This window comes from Mytilus trossulus, chromosome 6 (genome assembly GCF_036588685.1).
Source record: "Mytilus trossulus isolate FHL-02 chromosome 6, PNRI_Mtr1.1.1.hap1, whole genome shotgun sequence".
In the NCBI taxonomy this organism is placed as follows: Eukaryota; Metazoa; Mollusca; class Bivalvia; order Mytilida; family Mytilidae; genus Mytilus; species Mytilus trossulus.
This window is the reverse complement of record NC_086378.1, coordinates 3,863,090-3,889,103: the sequence shown is the minus strand read 5'-3', so window position 1 is coordinate 3,889,103 and position 26,014 is coordinate 3,863,090. Positions and strand designations below refer to the sequence as shown.

The following is a 26,014-nucleotide window of genomic DNA, read 5'->3' as shown; positions in this document are numbered from 1 at the left end:
AGGAAGAAGAAGCCAATCAATTTTTTTATACTAATACTAATATTTAAGATATAAATAAGGATAGATTTAGTTATATGTAAGATGGTCGACAACATAACATAAAAGATCGACATGCATAGATTGACACATTCCCCAATTCTATTCCTAATTCTATACATCTATTGACCACTTGCGATATTTGTAATTCAAAGACTATCGGAAATATCGTTTGTTTTGCTTAAATACAGTGCCTGCTAAACTTCAACAAACACATTTTCAGAATAAACCATATCATGAAGCAGTAAATAGTTACATACTACAGCGACCCTTTTCACATATAATATAGAAAATCCCTCCTTCCCAGAGTATAATCATAAGACCTAGCATGTTAATGCCCGAAAATCTCAAACTGTTTTGATGTTTTGTAAAGTGTGCTTTCTTTCTGGCAAAATACAAAAAGAATATTGCCAAAGGTCAGCAACTGGAAGCATAAAGAAATGCATCTTGTTTGAATATTATTGACTAAAGATCGATTTTTTACTAGTGTAAACGGGGTCTTTAATTATTCGGAAGCTCTTGCTATAGTGTTTTTTTTACTTTGGCCGTTCCCTGTGCGTGTGGCCCTGATGTGCGATTCGGACGCAAGAGGATTTTAAAGTTTTGTTTCAATTTTGCTGTTCCTTGTATTCATATTTTCAATTGACTTAATTTGACTTTATCGAGAAAGTAATGTTGCATAACGATATGGTTGCCGCGGCTGTCGACTGTGTTTCACAGGTAAAATGTTCACAAAGTTTGGATACCTAATGCCTAACAAACGTATTTTGAGAAAAACTATTGTTCTCAGTACATAAACTAGCGTAGCATTTGATCCCATTTGGTTTTAAAAGACCAAGTGAGCTATTGCCATCACTTAATGTCCGTCAACATCGTCCGTCGTCGTCAACTTAAAAAAAAACCAAAATCTTCACATCAGAAACTAAATGGCAAAATGTAACCAACTTTACCTAAATGTAACTTGGGGTATCTTGTTTAAAAATTGTGTCCCCGGGGATTTGATGTAGCAACAAACATGGCCGCTGTTGCTTAAAATAGAGCATAGAGATAAAATCAGTTTATAGCTTATATCTCAAAAACTGATATGATAAGTTGAATCTGGAGTTTTTGTCTCTGAAATATATAAAATTTCAGTAAATTGCACAGTTTTTGGCTCCTATCTCAAAAATTTAAGCAGTAAGAACAAATACGACAGAACAGAATTAATCAGCAGGCAAGGTCTATCAGAATCCTACTTCTTATTTTGAAGTTATTGTTCCTGGAGGTTTTGGTTAATTGTGCAGTTTTTAGTTATTATCACAAGAACTATATCAGATAGAGAGACATTTTAAATAGTAAGAATAACCAGAACACTAAGATTTACCCTTTTAGTCCTGAGTTATTTCCTTTCCAAGGCTTACTTGAATCATTTTTTTCAATTTGCAATGAAACTATAATAGATAAATAAAATTTTAATGAACAAAATGTCAGCAAAATAAGATCTACAAATAACTCAACATGGACGAAGCGCCAATTAATCCCTTATATGATTTGTAGCCCTAAAAGGATGATTTTTATCCAATTTTTTGGGGCAGAAATCATTATGGAGCGAAGTTGTGAATAGCATAGATTCTAAGTACAATAAGATCTTTAAATATGTCAAACATGGTGAAAATTGTCAGTTGACTCGATTTATTAGCCTTTTTTTAGTTTATGCAAACTATAATAGATAGAGAGAAACATTAAAAGTAAACCTGTTCAGCCCAATACGATCTTCAAATAAGTCAACATGGCCTTAACTGGAAACCGACTCCTACCAGACGTTTTCTGCCTTAATGATGATTTTTATCGATATTTGCCTTTTGTCTTAGAGTAAGAGAAACATTTTATATTCTTGGTTCACATTTTTTTTTATATCTTCACATGATTCATATGAATTTGAATGAAACATATGATTAGTATATATTGCTCTCTTACCCTATGTGTTTACATACATAATATAACTGTTATTTCACCCTTCAACCTTTTATTTTCAAATCAAAGCAGTAAACTGTCTTGTCAGTATTAGCTAATAAAAGGGGGGCTAAAGATACCAGAGGGACAGTTAAACTCATAGAGTCAAAATTGAACTGAAAACGCCACGGTTAACAAACAAAGGATAAACAGACAAATAAAAGTACACAAGACACACCATAGAAAACTAAAAGACGAACTTGATCAGAAATAACTTTAAACATTTATTGTTTTTTTTCAATGTTATACATCAACTGACCTCTAAAAACTGGTAATAATAAGCTATAATAAGTAACTAGCTTAATAAAAACTGATTTTAAGAAAATAAATCAAATTCTTATTGATATACGGTCTGCAGTGTTAAGTAATTATCCTTTACCTTCTTCACATAATCAAAACTGTGTTGGTCAGCAATAATTGACAAGATCTGCCTCTGAAAGTCCCAAGTGTCTGCCCTTTTGTAAATTTCTACCAGTATCGCTAAGGTAACCTTCTCGCTTTTATCTGTTTCATCTTCTATCAATAAAGCTGACTTAAAAAAATCACCTCCTCCAGGACAAATGGTGTTGCACATTACATTTAAGCACTTTTTAGCGTTTTCTATATATCTCTGCTGTGTGGTTCTACTGATATCATTTATCTGACCGTGCAACTCTTTAACAGCTAGGACTTAATCCTTAAATCATATCAAAAATCAGATTATAATAAGCTTAGTTCTACAAACAATATAAACTGTCATGATATATTGACACAGAGTTAAATACTCATGTACATTTGTTCTTTCACTGAACTTAACCATAGAAATTAGACAAACAAACCCGTATCAGGCCTTTTTACTTGAATGCTGACAAACTCTGTGAGAGCCATACTACTTCGTGTATTTATGACCTTTGTGAATTGGCTGCCGTTACCCTGGCAATGGGGGAAGGGTGCCATCCGTTATTGCTGGCAATTACAAATCTAGTTATAACTGCTTTTTAAAAGATAAACCAGCAAACAAAATCAACCAATATTTTTAAATATAGCCATTGAGATATCATAGTAAATATTAAAGTAAATCATTATAGACTAAGCTATATGAACAGCAACATAGATACTTAAGCATTTTTAATACATGTACTTTACTTACTTTACATCGACTTAACTAGTTACATTGTTGCATTTTTTTTAAAGCACAAAAAGATTTCTAAAAATACTAATTGCAAAATACATTTCATTAAAAAACAAATATATTGATCTTTCAAAAACAAAGAAATTTGTTAAAGGCTTCCAGCTTCAAGGATTTACAAATAGAAGAATTTGAAGTTTGACTCAAACAAGCTTGATCACTTTCACATGTTTCCTGACTTCATGAACTTCTAGGATAAACAATGGATTATTTGTCGATGCCACTGCTGATGGAGTTTTTATTCCCCGAGGGTATCACCAACCCAATAGTCAGCACTTCTGTAATGACATGAATTATCATTGATATGGTCATAATTATAAATTAACTGTTTACAAAACTTTGAATTTTTGAAATTCTAAGGCTTTTCTACTTCAGGGATAGATTACCTTAACTGTATTTGGCAAAAAATTTAGGAATTTTTGGTCCTCAATGCTCTTCAACTTCGAATTTTGTTTTTGGCCTTTTTAACTTTTTTTGATCGTGCGTCACTGATGAGTCTTTTGGAGACGAAACGAGTGTCTGGCGTAGATACAAAATTTCAATCCTGATATCTGTGATGAGTTTATTTATAACCGGAATTGTCTGAAATAAGTTATAAGGAGAAAATAACATAAAAGTATAATTCTTTACTACAGATATTTCAAGTGATATAATATATTTTTTTTAAATTAATCATTGTTTTTATTGTATTTCGGTCATGTTTTTTATGCCTTTATTTAGGGTCTTGTCTATGTAAAAAGAATTTTCAGACCTTTAAATTCGATCAAATGGAACTTTTATTTTTGGTTTTATTCATATAATAGACATTTAAATAAAAATGAGAATGGAAATGGGGAATGTGTCAAAGAGACAACAACCCGACCAAAATAAAAAAACACAACAGCAGAAGGTCACCAACAGGTCTTCAATGTAGCGAGAAATTCCCGCACCCGGAGGCGTCCTTCAGCTGGCCCCTAAACAAATATATACTAGTTCAGTGATAATGAACGCCATACTACTTTCCAAATTGTACACAAGAAACTAAAATTTAAATAATACAAGACTAACAAAGGCCAGAGGCTCCTGACTTGGGACAGGCGCAAAAATGCGGCGGGGTTAAACATGTTTGTGAGATCTCAACCCTCCCCCTATACCTCTAACCAGTGTAGAAAAGTAAAAGCATAACAATACGCACATTAAAATTCAGTTCAAGAGAAGTCCGAGTCTGATGTCAGAAGATGTAACCAAAGAAAATAAACAAAATGACAATAATACATAAATAACAACAGACTGACTACTAGCAGTTAACTGACATGCCAGCTCCATACTTCAATTAAACTGACTGAAAGATTATGATTTCATCATATGAACATCAGGCACAATCCTTCCCGTAAGGGGTTTAGTATCATACCATCATAACATATATGAGAAGAACATAACCCGTGTCATGCCAACAACTGTTTTTAGAATAAATGTGTTTAGTTCTGACGCAAAGACCTTATCAGTGACTCATAATTAACGCCAAAATATGCAATCTTTAATGACTTGACAACAGTATCGTAATTATATCCCTTCTTAATAAGTCTATTCAAAGGTTTTGTAAGTTTATGAGGTGAATACTGACACCTTTGTGCTTTATAAAGAATATTTCCATAAAAAATTGGATGTGAAATACCTGAACGTATAAAAAGTCTGCATGTTGAGCTATATTTACGAATGATGTCTTTATACCGATGATAAAATTAAGTAAATGTTTTGACTAGTTTGTGATATCGAAAACCCTGGTGTAATAATTTTTCAGTAATACATAAATTTCTCTCGTTAAAATCTAAAACATTGTTACATACACGAGCGAATCGTACAAGTTGAGATATATAAACACCGTAAGATGGTGACAAAGGAACGTCACCATCTAAAAACGGATAATTAACGATAGGAAATGAAAAATCATCCCTTTTATCATAAATTTTAGTATTCAGCTTTCCGTTAGTGATATAGATATCAAGATCGAGGAAAGGGCAGTGGTCATTGTTAGTATTAGCTTTATTTAAAGTAAGTTCACCAGGATAAATTTCATTAATATACATACTGAAGTCGTCATTATTGATAGCCAAAACTTTTTAGTACTATTCTTAAGTGCTTTCACGTTTAAGATAATTATCCCAATGTTAAAGGTATATGTCCTTGTTACCATGTTTTATGTTTGTTCCAATTTTCCCTGTTAAAGATATGTATTTCTATGTTTTATTCATTGGATGTTAATTCCCATTATTCCTGTAGGATTTTTGTTTTCAATATCAATTTCAATTGAATATGTTGAGGATATTTATCCCCATGTTTCTTACTTGTGATGTATATTCATATGTATTATGTAACAGATATTTATTTCCATGTTTCCTGTTAAGGATATTTATTCTCATGTTTCCTGTTAAGGATATTTATTCCCATTTTTCATGTTAAAAATATTTATTCCAATGTTTCGTGTTTATGATATTTATTCCCATGTTGCATGTTAAGAATATTTATAATGTTTAGGTCTGTATTAGGATGTTCATTCCCAATTTTCATTTTAATGAAAAAGTTTATTTGAGTCGGTATTTTCTCAGCCTCCTTTATTGACATAAATTTAAGCAGCAGATCTCAGACTATGTAGATTTAAATATTCCAGTGAAAAGTAGGAAAATTGTGGGAAAATCCCTTGTTTTTTTTCTGCTATTTACCTTTCTTGTTCTTTTAAGTGGACCTTAATCATCTAAAGCTGTGGAAAGAACCTATTGTGGCATAGATTTCAATAAGTAAAATTCATTTTTATGACTTCTACGGATTTCTTTTCCAAGGAAAACATTGTTTAGAAAGATGTGATAGTGAGAAGATTGAACAATATAAAATACCCTTCTTTTTTCTTTGGTTTGCACTTGACCTAATTCAGTAAGGTTGTTTCGAGCAATAATTTTGTCTGCAGTCTAAAAAAACTATATAATAAAATGGTATTGCAAAATCGGTCATTAAAATTACTCGTGCTGAAAACCATAATGTAAACACAATGTTATGCTTAGTTTGAATTGTCTCATGTAACACTTGTTTTGCTTGTTTCATCTGTTAAATGAGAAAAGGAACTTATCTACTTTGGGGAAACATATACAAGAGGTTATTAGAAAAGTTAGGATAGCTGATCTTCCTTCATCTTTTAAAGATGCTTTAAAAAGCATAATTGTATTTCCTTTGTCAAGGCAAACAGCTGTTCAAAAAAGATTTCTAGTCGTTACTTAAAACATTTTTTACTAAATTTTATACATGTATATAAACTCATCTATTTGTAAAGGTCATAGCATATATATTTATATTTCCCTTGATGATGACAGATACAAACCCTTGTCATTTTGTTTTTATGCCCCCGCCGTAGTGGAGTGGGCATTAAGTTTTACCTTTGTCTCTCTGTACGTACGTCCGTCCATCCGTCCGTCCGTCCATCTGTACGTCCCAAATATAAAAAAAGAAAATATGGTATGATTGCTAATGAGGCAACTCTCCGCAAGAGACCAAATGACGCAGAAATTAACAACTATAGGTCATTGTATGGCCTTCAACAATGAGCAAAGCCCTAACCGCTATAGAAGGCCCCGAAATGACAATAGTATAACAATTTAAACGAGAAATCTAACTGCCTAGTTAATGTACAAAAATTGAACAAAAAACAAATATGTAACACATCAACAAACAACAACCACTGAATTACAAGCTCCTGACCTGGGACAGGCACATACATACATAATGTGGCGGGTTTGAAACATGTTAGCGAGATCCCAACATTCCCCCTAACATGGGACAGTGTGTAACAGTACAACATAAAAACGAACTATAAAAATCAGTTGAAAAAGGCCTAACTCATCAGATGGATACATATAGAAATACATCTAACAAAAACACAGAGTGGACTTAGCCGGGTACTTGTATATCCCAGGCACAAAAAGACACTAAGTAATGATTTGAGAGTATTTGCATTTACAAAGTTGGTTTCCGTTCTCTAACTTTAGTTTACCTCAACTAAATGCTATGCCATTTATACACAATGCTAATTACCACAGAACACAGATCAAGTTTAAATTTTGGTGGCGTCATTATAACCGTTCTAGAGTTATGCCCCCTTTCAAATGAAAAATTAGCTGAAAACTTTAGTTTGCCTCAAATAAATGTAATTAAACTTATATACAATGCTTATTACCACGCGATACGGACCAAGTTCGAAATTAATTGTCTACACTTTTACCGTTATTGAGTTATGCCCCTTTATAAACATAAACATTGCATATTTTTTTTGTTTCCGTTTAGTTTGCCTCAACCAAATGTTATGAAACATTTACACAATGCTAATTACCACAAAACACAGATCAAGTCTGAATTTTGGTGGTGTCATTATAACTGTCCTAGAGTTATGCCCCTTTTCAAATTGAAAAAATGCTGAAAACTTTAGTTTGCCTCAACTAAATGTAATGAAATTATATACTATGCTAATTACCATTCAATACAGATCAAGTTCTAAATTAATTGGCTTCACTTTTACTGTTCTTGAGTTATGCCCTTTATAAACTAAAAAATGCATATTTTTATTGTTTCCGTTCTCTAACTTTAATTTGCCTCAACAAAATGTTATGAAACCTATACACAATGATTATTACCACTTAATACAGATCAAGTTTGAAATTGGGTGGCTTCACTTTCACCGTTCTTGAGTTATGCCCCTTTATAAACATAAAAATTGCTGATTTTTCAATTCTCTATCTTTAGTTTGCCTGAAGCAAATATTATGAAAACTTGTACACAATGCTTAATACTACAAAATGCAGATCAAGATTGCATTTTGGTGGTGTCACTTTTACAGTTCTAGAGTTATGCCTGTTTCTGTTCTCTAACTTAAGTAAGCCTCAACCAATTATTATGAAACTTATACGCATTACATATTACCAGAAAACTAAAATACAATTTTGGGTAGCGTCTGTTTTATTGTTCTTCAGTTATGTTCCTTTATAACTTTATATGATATTCAAGCGGGGGCTTCATCTGTGTCCCATGGACACTTTCCCCATTTATTTTGTAAAAGTTAAATGTGTTGTATTATGAATCAAACATACCTATTGAAAAATCATTACCATATGTCATTAAGTAATAGGGCCTACATTCATTATTCAGATTAATAACTTGAGATTTTTTCACTGCTTTGTTTTAGCCATCTAGTAACATTTTTCTACAGTCACTGCAAATACCTAGAATTATTAGAGAATCATTAATCCTTTTACGTACATTTTTATGGCCATGTTATTTTGATAAATTCTCCAAATGGGGTTTATGCGAAAAGTATATACTTCATATAACTTGTAACTATGTGGTTATAACTTGACAAGGTCAACACAGCATCTAAATTTAAATATATACGAAAAGAAGCATAACCTACCATACATGTACATGTACTTAACAAATAATCTTATTTGCATTCATAAGTGACTTAAAACCCAGTTAATATTGTCCTTATAGAAATTAAGATTTGTAATTTTGAGATTCTTTTATTAAGGTGTATGAATAAAAGCTAAAATGTTCTTGCCTAGCAAGGAACTGTATACAAAGCAAATATACACTTTGAATAAAAGAAATTTGGTCATTGAAATAGGTTGAAATAGGCACGGAAAAAAATAAGTCCAAATGTGTGAAAAATTTGGCAGTATTTCCCCTGGGAAATATGCTTTTAAAACCATCCTAGATCATAAGTAAGACCTTTTAAAGTTGGACAAAGAAAGAAGATGCAAAAAAATGGGAAAGCTCCCCATATGCCTAAAGGAACATTAATATTTGCAAAAAAAGAAATTTACAATATTATTACAAAATATGCTTACCTGTTCCAACTAGAAGGACAAGTCCACGAAGTATATTTATAGTTTCCACATTAGAAATTGACAGTTATCTGTCCGATCTTCTTTTAGCTAGATAAAAAACGGAATTTCACATAATTTTCTTTTTTCATCAGTGTTTCCAAATTCATCGAAAAATGTCTTGTACATACATTGTAATTGTAAATACACGAAGGCGTCGGAAGCGTACCACATTGTGTACAAACAGCAACTTGTTTATCATAGTAATGTTTCCTCAAGTTCATTATGTCATCTGAACATTGTTAAGGCTTATATTATCATTGTTATAAAATTAGCAAGCCATCATGCAACATGTATGTAGATATGTATTTAAAATTCGATACAATGGGTATTAAAAGGGAAATTACTCATCCAAATTCATACATTTTTTTGGCATTTTTATCCCATTTTTATGGAAAAAAAACTAATCAATCTTTTTGAATATAGGCTACCATTTAGTAAATTCAGAGATGGATGCGTTCTTGCATTAGGAAGAAAGTTAGAAATCCTGGAATAAAACAAATTCACACTATGTTAGGTAAGATAACACTTGTTAAATCATTAATCCTTCTGAATATCACTTATCTTGCATCAGTAACCGAAAAGGATAAAAACAACTAGCAAACTTAACGACTTTACGACAAATGGGACGGTTTTTCGTTCCCTTTTGTTAATTTTCCATTTTTAGATCGCGATGTTCCTTTGGAACCATCTTACGGTGTTTATATTTCACAGATCGTTCGCTATGCCCGTATCTGTTGTGACGTTTTTGATTTTAACGAACGTAATTACTGGTAAATAATTAAGCCAGAAATTTTTCATAGATATAAAAATTTGGTTTTGAAGTTTGGTTGTACCTGTAGAAAACTTATTTCAAACGGGATAGCACATCCTCATTTTAACGGAATTGCTGTTAACCGTGCCCGAAAATTTAGAAACGATCCTGGTAATATTATCGCTCCTTAAATAAACTTATTCTGAAAGGGTACCTATTCAACACTGTAATAAGATCATTGAATATTGTTTTTATTGGTGTAAATATTGATTTTGTTACCAGTAAACTAATGGCAAACTAAATATCACTAATATGTTATATACATATACACATTCATGGATCTATAATCTGTCAATACCAGTATCTTGGCATTGCACAATGTCATGTTTTTCTCTGACTGTTTATGACGTCTTTAAACTAAATCCGTTAGATGTTGGATGTGTACGGATGAATAACTTAGTCTTAGATGCATGATTGTTTATTAGTTGTTAGTGGCTGTCAGTTAACTGCGAGTACTCTCAGATCTGTAACTAGTGTCTTTTTGTTGTTGGTATGTACAAGTACCCGGTCACGTCGAATTGTATTTTTGTTCATTTGATGAGTTAAGCCTTTTTCAACTGATTTTTTAATAGTTCGTTCTTATGTTGTACTGTAATACCACTGTCCCAGATAATGGGAGGGTTGGGATCCGGCTAACATGTTTAACCCCAAAACATTATATATGTATGTGCTTGTCCCACGTCAGGAGCCTGTAATTCAGTGGTTGTCGTTTGTTGATGTGTTACATATTTGTTTTTCGTTATTTTTTTGTACTTAAATAAGGCCGTTAGTTTTCTCGTTTGAATTGTTTTACATTGTCATTGCGGGGCCTTTTATAGCTGATTATGCGGTATGGGTTTTGCTCATTGTTGAAGGCCGTACGGTAACTTATAGTTGTTAATTTCTGTGTCATTTTGGTCTGTTGTGAAGAGTTGTCTCATTGGCAATCATACCACATCTTCTTTTTTTTTTATATTAGAAAAATTTATCTTTAGTTTTTTATGGAGCAATAATATCAGAAAAAGTTATAAGAGTTATAATAAGTAAAAATACAATGCTGTTGGGCTTAACATGATAGACATAAATTAATATCTAGAAGCGATAAATATTAATAAGGTGAAAAACGCATTGATAACGAAGACCAATTACCAAACTGGAAAGTCTTACCAAAATATTACTTTTTGGGTAAATTTTGACAAGATTTCTTTATATTTAAAATGAATTTTATAAACAATATTAATTTGATTGATAAACTAAAGGAAATAATTCCACAGTTTTACTTACTTATAATCATGTATAAATTTAAAATCGGCTAAAAGAATCATATCAACTATCATATAAACATATTAGACAGCAAATTACATGGGTCATTGAAAATATCAAAAAAGGTAAAGGTCTCATTTTTAAAAACTGGATAACAGTAAACAGTAAAATTAATGTTTAAATGACATAATTTATAACAAAGGAAAACTTAATCAAAATATGATTTAAGATAAACTTTCTTGCCATGCTAATGTGTTTTTTTTTGGAATATTCTAAATTGATGAAAGCAACACCAAAAACTGGTGTTACAAGAGCTAATTAAAGAAGAATCAATTAAAACAAAAGTTTCTACTGACTCCAAATTTAGATTTAAAGAGAGAAAAGAAAAAAAATCATTTCATCTAAAAAAAAATCTCCTGCAAAGTTATTCCCAATCACCTCCTGCATAGACATCATGAAAACCCAAATGGATTTCCAAATGAAACATAATGTTTAATTTAGAAAACAACACTGTCAAGAGACAACAAATGCTGTATATTATCTTTAACTATATACAAAATAATGAATTGAAAATGTTAAGATGGAAATTGCTGCGTTACATTTTACAAACCACTTAATTACTTTTCTCCGTTTTGTGACATTGTAATTGAAGATTATGTACATTATTATTTTTCCAAATCAATACGGGATCAAATAAAAATACTACTCGATAAACTTAAATTAGGACATCATATTATATCACTTGGGTCACTTTTATTTGTGTACAATTATCTTGTACACCAAAACAAAATCATAACAGCATTAATGGTCTACTAACAATTATATATACCTTTTAATCATCTTCTTGAACTAAAATTTAAGATATGTCATGTTATCTACTTTACATTCAGTTACATATTAGCTAAATTATAATATACATTGTACATTAGCAAGTACTAACCTGACCACTAATATGCTATATACTAACGTTAATGAGGTTAGGATAAGGTACTGGTACTTTATGTATCGTTAACAAATGTAAAATTCAAATAAAATTATATATCATGCTCAAATTCATACTACTAACCTAGATTAAAAACCATATCTTCTTATGATTATAGCAATAAGACACTTTATTTGTTCAACCAAAAATTAAAAAAAAAGTGATGTGATAACCAATGAGACAACTCTTCACAAGAGACCAAATGAACAAGAGACCAAATGAAACAGAAATAACCAACTATAGGTCATCGTCAGTTTTCAACAATGAGCAAAACCCATACTGCATAGTCAGCTATAAAAGGCCCCGAAATAACAAATCACCTCAACCAAATGGTATAAACTTATACACAATGCTTATAACCTCAACACAGATAAAGTATGAACTTAAGTTGCGTCACTCTTACCTTTCTAGAGTTATGCCCCTTTACAAATGAAAAACTTACTGAGTTTTTAGTTAACCTTCTCTAACTGAAGTTTGCCTTGACTAAATGTTATGAATCTTAAACACAATGCTAATTTCCACAAAACGCAGAAAGAACTGAATTTTGGTGGCATCACTTTCATCATTCTTGAGTTGTGCTCCTTTACAAATAGAAGAACATGCAGATTTTGTTTGCGTTCCCGTTCTCTAAAGTTTTCCTTAAACAAATGTTAAGAAACTTATATACAATGCTTATTACCACTAAACTCACATCTAGTACGAATTTGAGAAGCGTCACTATTACTGTGTTCAGTTATGTTCCTTTATTATTTTATATGTAGCGGGGGGCTCATCTGTGTCCAAAAGACACATTCCTCATTTATTCTGAAACGTTCTGATCCCAAGCTGTACAATATTTTTGCCTTTCTGCCATATTTCAAATATTGTATCGATTCATTGATTTCAATTTCAAACATGACATTATTTAACTATCATAAATTATTATCATTTTAGCCCATCATTCAAACCTGTGGATTACACGCAGTTATATATTTAAGCGTTATCTGTTGAATGTAAGTAGCTTAATGGTGGGGAAAGAGTAACACAAGTTGAAATAGGGTGTCTGAAGATAGCGACAACTACAGATATGAATCCCAATATAACAAGTAGTGATAATGAATCAGATGAACTTCAAAACACAGGACCAGAAAAGATTAGAAAAAAAATGGAAAAGGCAAAGAAAGATAAAGCTGAATCCAACAAAGAATTGTTGGAGTTAACACAGGAATTACAGAGTATTCATAAATCAAATAAAGAACAGGCTGAAAAAAAAGAAAAGATCAGAAAGGAAATTATAAAGGCAAAGAAAAGACCGTCCGAAGAAAAAGGTAATTAACTTACTTCAGTGGCTCAAAACTATTCAGAGGGTAATTCAATAGCTGTTTACATCTACGTCCTATGGTCTTGTATTTTTATACTGTAAACATTTATGATAAAAGAAATGTCCGACAATTAAACATTCAAGTGATTGTGTTGATTTCGATTATTTAACTGCTGTTTCTATAAGATTTAAGAGTCTAAAGACAAATCTACCTCCAGGAATTCCTTGGTTTTGCTCACACATATTTCTTAAAATATACAGCAGGATTCCCTTTTTCCTGAACTTTTTGACATTAAGGTAGCACTACAGTCAGAATTTTCTGACTCCAATCAACAGTCTTTAAAGATCAATTTCTCCAAAACTACTCAATGGATTTTTAAAATCTTTTACTCATTTAAAAGCTGAAATATAACTCTTTCTTAATTTATATATAAATTTATTTTTGGTTTGATTTATTTCAAAAAACAGCTCATTAATTGCCAAAAAAACGGGTCTTCCAACTTGGATGAAAATGGCACATTCATGTCAAATGGTAGTAAAAATTTGTTGTCATCCCTGTAATCAACCATATACAATCTCCAAAACCGTTTCTCAGATTTTTTATATATGCCTCCAGTAAGAAGATATATTGATTTAACTGCTGGGTGCCAAACCTCATTTCACCTTTCATCTTTGGAGACCTATAAATTCATTTAGAAACAAATCATCCAAAAACTGGGACACGTTATTGTAGAAAATACACCCTTTAATCATATATATCAAAGTCAAGCCAAAGGGGGTACCCATAAAGTTTCTATTTTCATTTTTTCCTTACAATTCTCATGAAAAGTTGTTCTGAGAATGACCTAAAAACTGAATTTCCCCCTAAGAACCCCTATAAAGTCTATATTAATACAAACGTTTAACTGGGAACACCACAGGAGTGTTCTGATACCATTACTATATCAATAGAACCACACACTTTGTGTCTTTGATGCTCTAATGCTGTAAATTTTGCATTATATGTGAACTGTCCAACACTATTTGGCATTTGGCGGGAGTTTGACGTCTCAGATATGCCCAACATCTGTGATGAAGTAATTAAATTTAGACAAAGCTCCGCCTCTTTCCAGACAGTCTAAGATAAGAGAATAACTTGATTGACCAGCTGCATTTAATCAATGTTTAACATCATTATTATCTATATATAAAGAATAATTTTCATTTGAATTTTAAAAAAGAACTAAACTATGTCTGAAATTAGCTAGAACATTAAAAGTGTGCATCAAAAAACATGTTCATAAATAGATCAATACCACCCTTTTCTTGAAAATACATTTAATTTAATGGGACTGAAAAAATACATACAAACTGAAAATTAATTAAAATTCATAAAACTGTATTTGAATGAAGAAGACCAAAGAGAAGAAATTTATACAGGCAGTCAGAGGCTTTCAAAAATACTTTCCCACTCTTTTCCATAGTACTTCTTTTCCTTTTTGGTAGATTTTTTCCCTTTAGTTTTTTTTCTTTTTCTTTGTTCACTTCCATGTTATATAAATAATTGGTGTTGCAAAACAATAAGATAAGATCAAAATATTTATCTTATGGTCAGGGATTAACAGCTGGACACTGGTATCAACAGATGATTGACATATTAGCCCCTCCCAAATGCCTATATATTTAGATAAATTACCATGTGCTTTTATTTCCATAAATCCATTATTAATTTACTCCCTGTTGTGATATGGTAATGACTTTTGGATTTTTACAAACTGTGCAGAATAATACTTACTTCAACATTATGTGATCAAAAAAATATGATCAAAAAATCATTGTTAGACTATAGTGCTACCTTTAATCATATAATGAATTAATATATGCTTTTTTTGTTGTTTAATAAACACATTTGTAAGAGTACAACATTTTACATAAAACATAATAATAGGTCTAATTGCAAATGTTTCAATTCAAATCAAGAAACATGCATCATTTAATTATACACTTGACGATTTCTAATAAATATATATTTGAAAACAAGGTTAGGCATCAATTATTATGCAAACTTGATCAAATACTAATTAGCAGATTACATGTTATTTTTAATGAATGTGAAACAATTTAATTTTTACTCAGTATTTGTATGTCCGCTTTTGTTCACAAGAGGCTGTTAATGCGTATCGATAAACCCGAAGATCATTACTGGATGTTCTAAATTCAAATACATTGATAGAGATGCAAAAACAAACATATTTTGGTTTCTGGTCAATAACTTGAGAATAAACGTATGGATTTATATGAAATTGTACCATAATGTTTCCTATGATAAAAGGATGGAACAATTGCATTTTGGGTTATTGCCGTATCAGCTCAGGAAATTAGGGTCCAAAACTGTGTTAACACCAAGCAATTTTTAAAACTTTGTTTGACTTGCTATGTGTGCCTAATTTCAATAGGATCTAAATAATCTTGAAACATTGAGAATTTTTGATATGCTAATTCTAACCGTGTAATCAATTTATTTTATTTAGGGCCTTGTTTTCAAGTGTGCCCAAGAAAAGGGTGCAAAATTTAACTTTGATTAATTTCAATATGCTGAATATAACAATGTGTCTAATTTTTAAGTCAAAGAGAAAATTAAAATCAAAGTTTAATGAATATCCACGATACAACACACAACATTAAGGTCAACTTTTAATATTCCTTTTTAGACCAATTATGGCCATAGACTCACGAATCTTATCAAAATAACATCTCATTCACTTAATTATAATTCCATAGACTACAGTTACCAATTCATGCATTATTGCACAAGTCATGTCTTCTTTGACTATTAATGACGTTAAAATACTAAATCCCTGTGATGTGTTTTAGTCGATTTTAGTCTCTGATGCATGATGTTTTATTATTAATTGGTTTTGGCTTTTAACTAGCTGTCAGTAACTGCGAGTACTCTCAAATCGTATTTTCTTGTTAATTCGACCTGTTGATACTGTTTATAATGCTTTTTTGTTATTTTTTTATTTATATGGATCTTGTCTGTACACCAGCTTTGATTATTTGTAATATCTTCAATTTTTCACTTATTCTTACAACATTTGTATAAACTTCAAGATTATAAAAAAACGTTTTTTTTTTCTAAAGTGAACATTGATTGGTTAAATATTTCTCAGTGATGTCCTGTGTTTGAATTTGTTTGTTGGCTTTTTGGTCATGAATGTTTGTCTCTAATATTTAATAAACGGTGCATTTGTATTCAGATATCGCAGATCAAATTTATTCGTTCATTGTGTAATCATACGTTTTTTGATTGAGTTAAGTCTGCCAATTGCTATTTAATCGTATGTTTTTCTATGTCGTGATGTTATGCTATTGTTTCAGAAAAAGGGAGAAGGTTTGGATCCATTAAAACGTTTAACCCCGCTGCAAATGTTTGCACCTGTCCTAAGTCAGGAATGTGATATACAGTAGTTGTCGTTTGTTTATGTAATATATACGTGTTTCTCGTTTCTCGTTTTGTTTATATAGATTAGACCGTTGGTTTTCCCGTTTGAATGGTTTTACACTAGTAATTTTGGGGCCCTTTATAGCTTGTTGTTCGGTATGAGCCAAGGCTCCGGGTTGAAGGCCGTACTTTAACCTATAATGATTTACTTTTTAAATTGTTATTTGGATGGAGAGTTGTCTCATTGGCACTCACACCACATCTTCCTATATCTATTAAGGCCTGGATTTTGGGCCAAGAAATTAGAATGTTTTAAAACTGTGTCAAATTGGCACAAAATGTTTTGAAATGCATAGGGTCAAGAAATATAACTTAAGACATAAAAAATATTTCTGATGACGTCACAATTACGTCATTATATGAACAATTTTCACAAAAACGCTGAAAAATACAGAAATTATTCAGTTTACCATCATTATGTTCTTTGTGGAAACATTGTGCACAGCCAGGAAATAACAAAATAATTTAAGAGAATCTTCATTATAACTATTGAAATAATATCACCAAATATAAAGTTGTGTCTTGGGTGCACACATACTTTTTCAATCCGAAAAAAATATTTAAAAATTGATTAAAAACAGTGAAAATCAAGAGATTTTACAAAATAAACAAATTTAGTTATGGTTTGTGGCCATGGTAACTCTTTCAATGTGAAATTTGTTTTTATTTTCAGATTACCTTGTACCTCAATCTAGTTTGGAGTAATTTAAGAATATGCATGATAACTTTTAAATTTGCAGTAGTATATAGCCAAAGTCGGGCAAGGAATCAGAGCTGTGCATTAGGGAGATACATTACTTAATTTTAACAGCAAACGTTAATAACACAAAATTTGTATTATCGTGCCAGTACTAAAGTACTGGCTAATGGGAAGGGGAAGGTGATACCCTTTGGGACTATGGGACTTTGAGTCCACCAGCATAAACATCTACCCAGTGGTAGTAATAACATAAATGGTACCTATGTATACATGTTATATAAGCTGCACATTTCGACAATCAATGTCTCTTCGGTGATGCTCGAGGCCAAAATATTTAGAAATCAAAATCTTATTAAAGGGGTGAAGAGCTATAAATCAAAAGGAAAAAAAATGCTATAGCCAAAGCCGGGAAAGGAATCGAAGCTTTGTTACATTCCTACGATTTTTCGACAATCAATATCTTTTGAGAGCAATTTTACCTACTGTTATTTTGACATCGTACTTTTAAGATCTTTTTAGGTATTTCGTTTCCTTCCTCAAGATTTGTGATCCATGTTTCACATTCATACGGTAGTTCAGGCCTTAACAATGGTTTGTGCAGGTGTTTTTTCAGACGATGGAATGCCCCTCTTGTGTTCTCTACTCTGTTTTAGATGTTGCTATTTTTGCCTCCTTTTTTGTCCTTAACTGGTATGTAATAATAACATTAACGGTACAAATTTTCCTGCTCCAGATGCGCATTTCGACAATACATGTCTCTTCAGTGATGCTCGTGGCCAAAATATTTGAAATCCAAAGCTTATGTAAAAGATGAAGAGCTATAATCCAAAAGGTCCAAAAAGTATAGCCAAATCCGTGAAAGTAATCAGAGCTTTGCATGAGGGAGATACATGATTCCTTAATTTATAATAATTTCTAACATTTTGTAACAGCAAATTTTAATAACACAAAAAATCCGTATTTACATGCCAGTACAGAAGCACTGGCTACCCAGTGTAAACTTTTCAATATTCTCTTCTTTCTCGTGCTCTACTGCGTATATACTAAATTTAGTCCTGGTATCTATGATGAGTTTATTTACAACCACTGGGTCGATGCAACTGCTGGTGGAGATTTATTTCCACGAGGGTATCACAAGCCCAGTAGTCAGTATGAATTGTCATTGATATGGTTATATTTATAAATTTACTGTTTACAAATTTGTTTGGAAATATTAAGGCTGTTCTATCTCAGGCATAGAGTACCTTAGCTGTATTTGGTTTGCTCTTCAACGTCGTACTTTATTTGGCCTTTTTAACTTTTTTTGGTTCGAGCGTCACTGATGAGTCTTTTGTAGACGAAACGCGCGTCTGGCGTATATACTAAATTTCGTCCTGATTTCTATGATGAGTTTATTTACAACCACTGGGTCGATGCCACTGCTAGTGGAGATTTATTTCCCTGAGGGTATCACAAGTCCAGTAGTCAGCACTTTTTATGCTAGCATAAATTGTCATTGATATGGTTATATTTATAAATTTACTGTTTACAAACGTTTGAATTTTTTGAAATACTAAGGCTTTTCTACCTCAGGCATAGATTACCTTAGCTGTATTTGGCAAAACGTTTAGGAATTTTGGTCCTCAATGCTCTTCAACTTTGTACTTTATTTGGCCTTTTTAACTTTTTTGGATTCGAGCGTTACTGATGAGTCTTTTGTAGACGAAACGCGCGTCTGGCGTATCTACTATTTTTTTTATTTTATTTTTTAAATTGATCATACTTTGTTGATAGTTTGACATTTGTTAGTGGATACATCAAATACCGATACCTTATCCCGGCCTCGTTAACCGTTAGTAGCATATAGTCAATTTGGTTTGTATTTGTTAGTTTATTTAAGTACAGCTATTTGTAAGATCCAGGCAGGGGGTGATTCATGCTATGTCTCATAACTGCTTTATTTTTTTCCCTATTCCCTCTTTTTTTTATAAATCTGTTAAGAAAAGTTAAAATTTCATGTGGGAATAGGAGGGCAAACAAAGGATTATACTTAATCAACTATTAATTGGCCAATGTTTTTTGGGATAGGAAATAGGTTATTTTTGTATATGTTTGAATTTTGTGTTTTTAATTCAAATAAAAATGAAAGAAATGGAATAACATTGAGAATGGAAATTCTGAATAAGTAAAAGAGACAAAAACGTGACCATTTAGCATAAAACAATTAATTTCAACATATAAGTAGGCATTATTTGAAGTTTATATTTTGATGTTTAGGTTGTGAATTTTTTTTTGGATATTAGGCTAAAATGGTATTTAAAAAGGTGCAAAAATCTGTATTTTGACATTTTCTGAAAATAGCTCAAATATCATACTTTAAATCAAGAAAAATTGACATTGAGCAGACAAGTTCATTATAAACTATGATTGCATCTTAAAGTTCAGACATTGAATTGATAAAAACAGGAAAAAAACATCTGGGTTTTTTTGAAATTTTTTGTTACCATGGCAACAAAAATTGAGCAAATTCATAAAAATGACAAAACACAATACTTGTTCATTATCAAATTTTTGCTATTTTTTTTATATTAATGTAATTTAACAGACAATAAAACTTATGATTTGTTTGAAAATGATAAAAAAAAATATATAAGCTTTAATTTAAGTGGCTTAAAGACCATAGCAACCAAAAAAAGCCCTAACAACCGGTCTGAAATTGCTGAATTAATTCAGAATCAGCATCAAATACATGGTTTTCTAGGTATTGGATACATATAAATAATGGAGTTTGAATAATATACTAAACAGTTAGATAGTAAATTTACACTTGATCTGCTTTTAGTACCGGTAACCATGGGAACAAAAAAGTTCAGATTTGATACAAACCATTATGTACCTTATAATATCTGTTTTTCAGCCCTGTAAATGGACTTTTTTCAACCATTATTAACAAAAATAATATTTCCATATATTTACAAGTAATATTGTTTTTACATATTATGGTGGAGATAGATATTTAATGCAAAAAATTTAAATTTTATAGAAAAATAATCATAAATAAATAAGATATTTAACATTATTTAAACGGTTCATTCCTCCTATTCCCTCTTTTTTTTATAAATCTGTTAAGAAAAGTTAAAATTTCATGTGGGAATAGGAGGGCAAACAAAGGATTATACTTAATCAACTATTAATTGGCCAATGTTTTTTGGGATAGGAAATAGGTTATTTTTGTATATGTTTGAATTTTGTGTTTTTAATTCAAATAAAAATGAAAGAAATGGAATAACATTGAGAATGGAAATTCTGAATAAGTAAAAGAGACAAAAACGTGACCATTTAGCATAAAACAATTAATTTCAACATATAAGTAGGCATTATTTGAAGTTTATATTTTGATGTTTAGGTTGTGAAATTTTTTTGGATATTAGGCTAAAATGGTATTTAAAAAGGTGCAAAAATCTGTATTTTGACATTTTCTGAAAATAGCTCAAATATCATACTTTAAATAAAGAAAAATTGACATTGAGCAGACAAGTTCATTATAAACTATGATTGCATCTTAAAGTTCAGACATTGAATTGATAAAAACAGGAAAAAAACATCTGGGTTTTTTTGAAATTTTTTGTTACCATGGCAACAAAAATTGAGCAAATTCATAAAAATGACAAAACACAATACTTGTTCATTATCAAATTTTTGCTATTTTTTTTATATTAATGTAATTTAACAGACAATAAAACTTATGATTTGTTTGAAAATGATAAAAAAAAATATATAAGCTTTAATTTAAGTGGCTTAAAGACCATAGCAACCAAAAAAAGCCCTAACAACCGGTCTGAAATTGCTGAATTAATTCAGAATCAGCATCAAATACATGGTTTTCTAGGTATTGGATACATATAAATAATGGAGTTTGAATAATATACTAAACAGTTAGATAGTAAATTTACACTTGATCTGCTTTTAGTACCGGTAACCATGGGAACAAAAAAGTTCAGATTTGATACAAACCATTATGTACCTTATAATATCTGTTTTTCAGCCCTGTAAATGGACTTTTTTCAACCATTATTAACAAAAATAATATTTCCATATATTTACAAGTAATATTGTTTTTACATATTATGGTGGAGATAGATATTTAATGCAAAAAATTTAAATTTTATAGAAAAATAATCATAAATAAATAAGATATTTAACATTATTTAAACGGTTCATTCCTCCTATTCCCTCTTTTTTTTATAAATCTGTTAAGAAAAGTTAAAATTTCATGTGGGAATAGGAGGGCAAACAAAGGATTATACTTAATCAACTATTAATTGGCCAATGTTTTTTGGGATAGGAAATAGGTTATTTTTGTATATGTTTGAATTTTGTGTTTTTAATTCAAATAAAAATGAAAGAAATGGAATAACATTGAGAATGGAAATTCTGAATAAGTAAAAGAGACAAAAACGTGACCATTTAGCATAAAACAATTAATTTCAACATATAAGTAGGCATTATTTGAAGTTTATATTTTGATGTTTAGGTTGTGAATTTTTTTTTGGATATTAGGCTAAAATGGTATTTAAAAAGGTGCAAAAATCTGTATTTTGACATTTTCTGAAAATAGCTCAAATATCATACTTTAAATCAAGAAAAATTGACATTGAGCAGACAAGTTCATTATAAACTATGATTGCATCTTAAAGTTCAGACATTGAATTGATAAAAACAGGAAAAAAACATCTGGGTTTTTTTGAAATTTTTTGTTACCATGGCAACAAAAATTGAGCAAATTCATAAAAATGACAAAACACAATACTTGTTCATTATCAAATTTTTGCTATTTTTTTTATATTAATGTAATTTAACAGACAATAAAACTTATGATTTGTTTGAAAATGATAAAAAAAAATATATAAGCTTTAATTTAAGTGGCTTAAAGACCATAGCAACCAAAAAAAGCCCTAACAACCGGTCTGAAATTGCTGAATTAATTCAGAATCAGCATCAAATACATGGTTTTCTAGGTATTGGATACATATAAATAATGGAGTTTGAATAATATACTAAACAGTTAGATAGTAAATTTACACTTGATCTGCTTTTAGTACCGGTAACCATGGGAACAAAAAAGTTCAGATTTGATACAAACCATTATGTACCTTATAATATCTGTTTTTCAGCCCTGTAAATGGACTTTTTTCAACCATTATTAACAAAAATAATATTTCCATATATTTACAAGTAATATTGTTTTTACATATTATGGTGGAGATAGATATTTAATGCAAAAAATTTAAATTTTATAGAAAAATAATCATAAATAAATAAGATATTTAACATTATTTAAACGGTTCATTCCTCCTATTCCCTCTTTTTTTTATAAATCTGTTAAGAAAAGTTAAAATTTCATGTGGGAATAGGAGGGCAAACAAAGGATTATACTTAATCAACTATTAATTGGCCAATGTTTTTTGGGATAGGAAATAGGTTATTTTTGTATATGTTTGAATTTTGTGTTTTTAATTCAAATAAAAATGAAAGAAATGGAATAACATTGAGAATGGAAATTCTGAATAAGTAAAAGAGACAAAAACGTGACCATTTAGCATAAAACAATTAATTTCAACATATAAGTAGGCATTATTTGAAGTTTATATTTTGATGTTTAGGTTGTGAAATTTTTTTGGATATTAGGCTAAAATGGTATTTAAAAAGGTGCAAAAATCTGTATTTTGACATTTTCTGAAAATAGCTCAAATATCATACTTTAAATAAAGAAAAAATGACATTGAGCAGACAAGTTCATTATAAACTATGATTGCATCTTAAAGTTCAGACATTGAATTGATAAAAACAGGAAAAAAACATCTGGGTTTTTTTGAAATTTTTTGTTACCATGGCAACAAAAATTGAGCAAATTCATAAAAATGACAAAACACAATACTTGTTCATTATCAAATTTTTGCTATTTTTTTTATATTAATGTAATTTAACAGACAATAAAACTTATGATTTGTTTGAAAATGATAAAAAAAAATATATAAGCTTTAATTTAAGTGGCTGAAAGACCATAGCAACCAAAAAAAGCCCTAACAACCGGTCTGAAATTGCTGAATTAATTCAGAATCAGCATCAAATACATGGTTTTCTAGGTATTGGATACATATAAATAATGGAGTTTGAATAATATACTAAACAGTTAGATAGTAAATTTACACTTGATCTGCTTTTAGTACCGGTAACCATGGGAACAAAAAAGTTCAGATTTGATACAAACCATTATGTACCTTATAATATCTGTTTTTCAGCCCTGTAAATGGACTTTTTTCAACCATTATTAACAAAAATCATATTTCCATATATTTACAAGTAATATTGTTTTTACATATTATGGTGGAGATAGATATTCAATGCAAAAAATTCAAATTTTATAGAAAAATAATCATAAATAAATAAGATATTTAACATTATTTAAACGGTTCATTCCTCCTATTCCCTCTTTTTTTTTATAAATCTGTTAAGAAAAGTTAAAATTTCATGTGGGAATAGGAGGGCAAACAAAGGATTATACTTAATCAACTATTAATTGGCCAATGTTTTTTGGGATAGGAAATAGGTTATTTTTGTATATGTTTGAATTTTGTGTTTTTAATTCAAATAAAAATGAAAGAAATGGAATAACATTGAGAATGGAAATTCTGAATAAGTAAAAGAGACAAAAACGTGACCATTTAGCATAAAACAATTAATTTCAACATATAAGTAGGCATTATTTGAAGTTTATATTTTGATGTTTAGGTTGTGAAATTTTTTTTGGATATTAGGCTAAAATGGTATTTAAAAAGGTGCAAAAATCTGTATTTTGACATTTTCTGAAAATAGCTCAAATATCATACTTTAAATCAAGAAAAATTGACATTGAGCAGACAAGTTCATTATAAACTATGATTGCATCTTAAAGTTCAGACATTGAATTGATAAAAACAGGAAAAAAACATCTGGGTTTTTTTAAATTTTTTGTTACCATGGCAACAAAAATTGAGCAAATTCATAAAAATGACAAAACACAATACTTGTTCATTATCAAATTTTTGCTATTTTTTTATATTAATGTAATTTAACAGACAATAAAACTTATGATTTGTTTGAAAATGATAAAAAAAAATATATAAGCTTTAATTTAAGTGGCTGAAAGACCATAGCAACCAAAAAAAGCCCTAACAACCGGTCTGAAATTGCTGAATTAATTCAGAATCAGCATCAAATACATGGTTTTCTAGGTATTGGATACATATAAATAATGGAGTTTGAATAATATACTAAACAGTTAGATAGTAAATTTACACTTGATCTGCTTTTAGTACCGGTAACCATGGGAACAAAAAAGTTCAGATTTGATACAAACCATTATGTACCTTATAATATCTGTTTTTCAGCCCTGTAAATGGACTTTTTTCAACCATTATTAACAAAAATCATATTTCCATATATTTACAAGTAATATTGTTTTTACATATTATGGTGGAGATAGATATTTAATGCAAAAAATTCAAATTTTATAGAAAAATAATCATAAATAAATAAGATATTTAACATTATTTAAACGGTTCATTCCTCCTATTCCCTCTTTTTTTTATAAATCTGTTAAGAAAAGTTAAAATTTCATGTGGGAATAGGAGGGCAAACAAAGGATTATACTTAATCAACTATTAATTGGCCAATGTTTTTTGGGATAGGAAATAGGTTATTTTTGTATATGTTTGAATTTTGTGTTTTTAATTCAAATAAAAATGAAAGAAATGGAATAACATTGAGAATGGAAATTCTGAATAAGTAAAAGAGACAAAAACGTGACCATTTAGCATAAAACAATTAATTTCAACATATAAGTAGGCATTATTTGAAGTTTATATTTTGATGTTTAGGTTGTGAAATTTTTTTGGATATTAGGCTAAAATGGTATTTAAAAAGGTGCAAAAATCTGTATTTTGACATTTTCTGAAAATAGCTCAAATATCATACTTTAAATAAAGAAAAATTGACATTGAGCAGACAAGTTCATTATAAACTATGATTGCATCTTAAAGTTCAGACATTGAATTGATAAAAACAGGAAAAAAACATCTGGGTTTTTTTGAAATTTTTTGTTACCATGGCAACAAAAATTGAGCAAATTCATAAAAATGACAAAACACAATACTTGTTCATTATCAAATTTTTGCTATTTTTTTTATATTAATGTAATTTAACAGACAATAAAACTTATGATTTGTTTGAAAATGATAAAAAAAAATATATAAGCTTTAATTTAAGTGGCTTAAAGACCATAGCAACCAAAAAAAGCCCTAACAACCGGTCTGAAATTGCTGAATTAATTCAGAATCAGCATCAAATACATGGTTTTCTAGGTATTGGATACATAT

At 30.0% G+C, this 26,014-nt stretch overlaps 1 protein-coding gene across 3 annotated transcripts in view; it reads left to right on the top strand.

Annotated features, from left to right (window-relative positions):
- The window catches only part of LOC134720609 (uncharacterized), a 391,376-nt gene that overhangs the window by 11,777 nt on the left and 353,585 nt on the right, over nt 1–26,014 (top strand). Inside the window, exon 2 of one of the 3 annotated variants that reach the window (XM_063582963.1) lies at nt 9,523–9,613. The exons of the other annotated variants lie outside the window; for them this stretch is intronic. The gene's annotated coding sequence lies outside the window, so the exon portion shown is untranslated. The remainder of the gene's footprint in view (nt 1–9,522; nt 9,614–26,014) is intronic. 3 annotated transcript variants of the gene reach the window in all.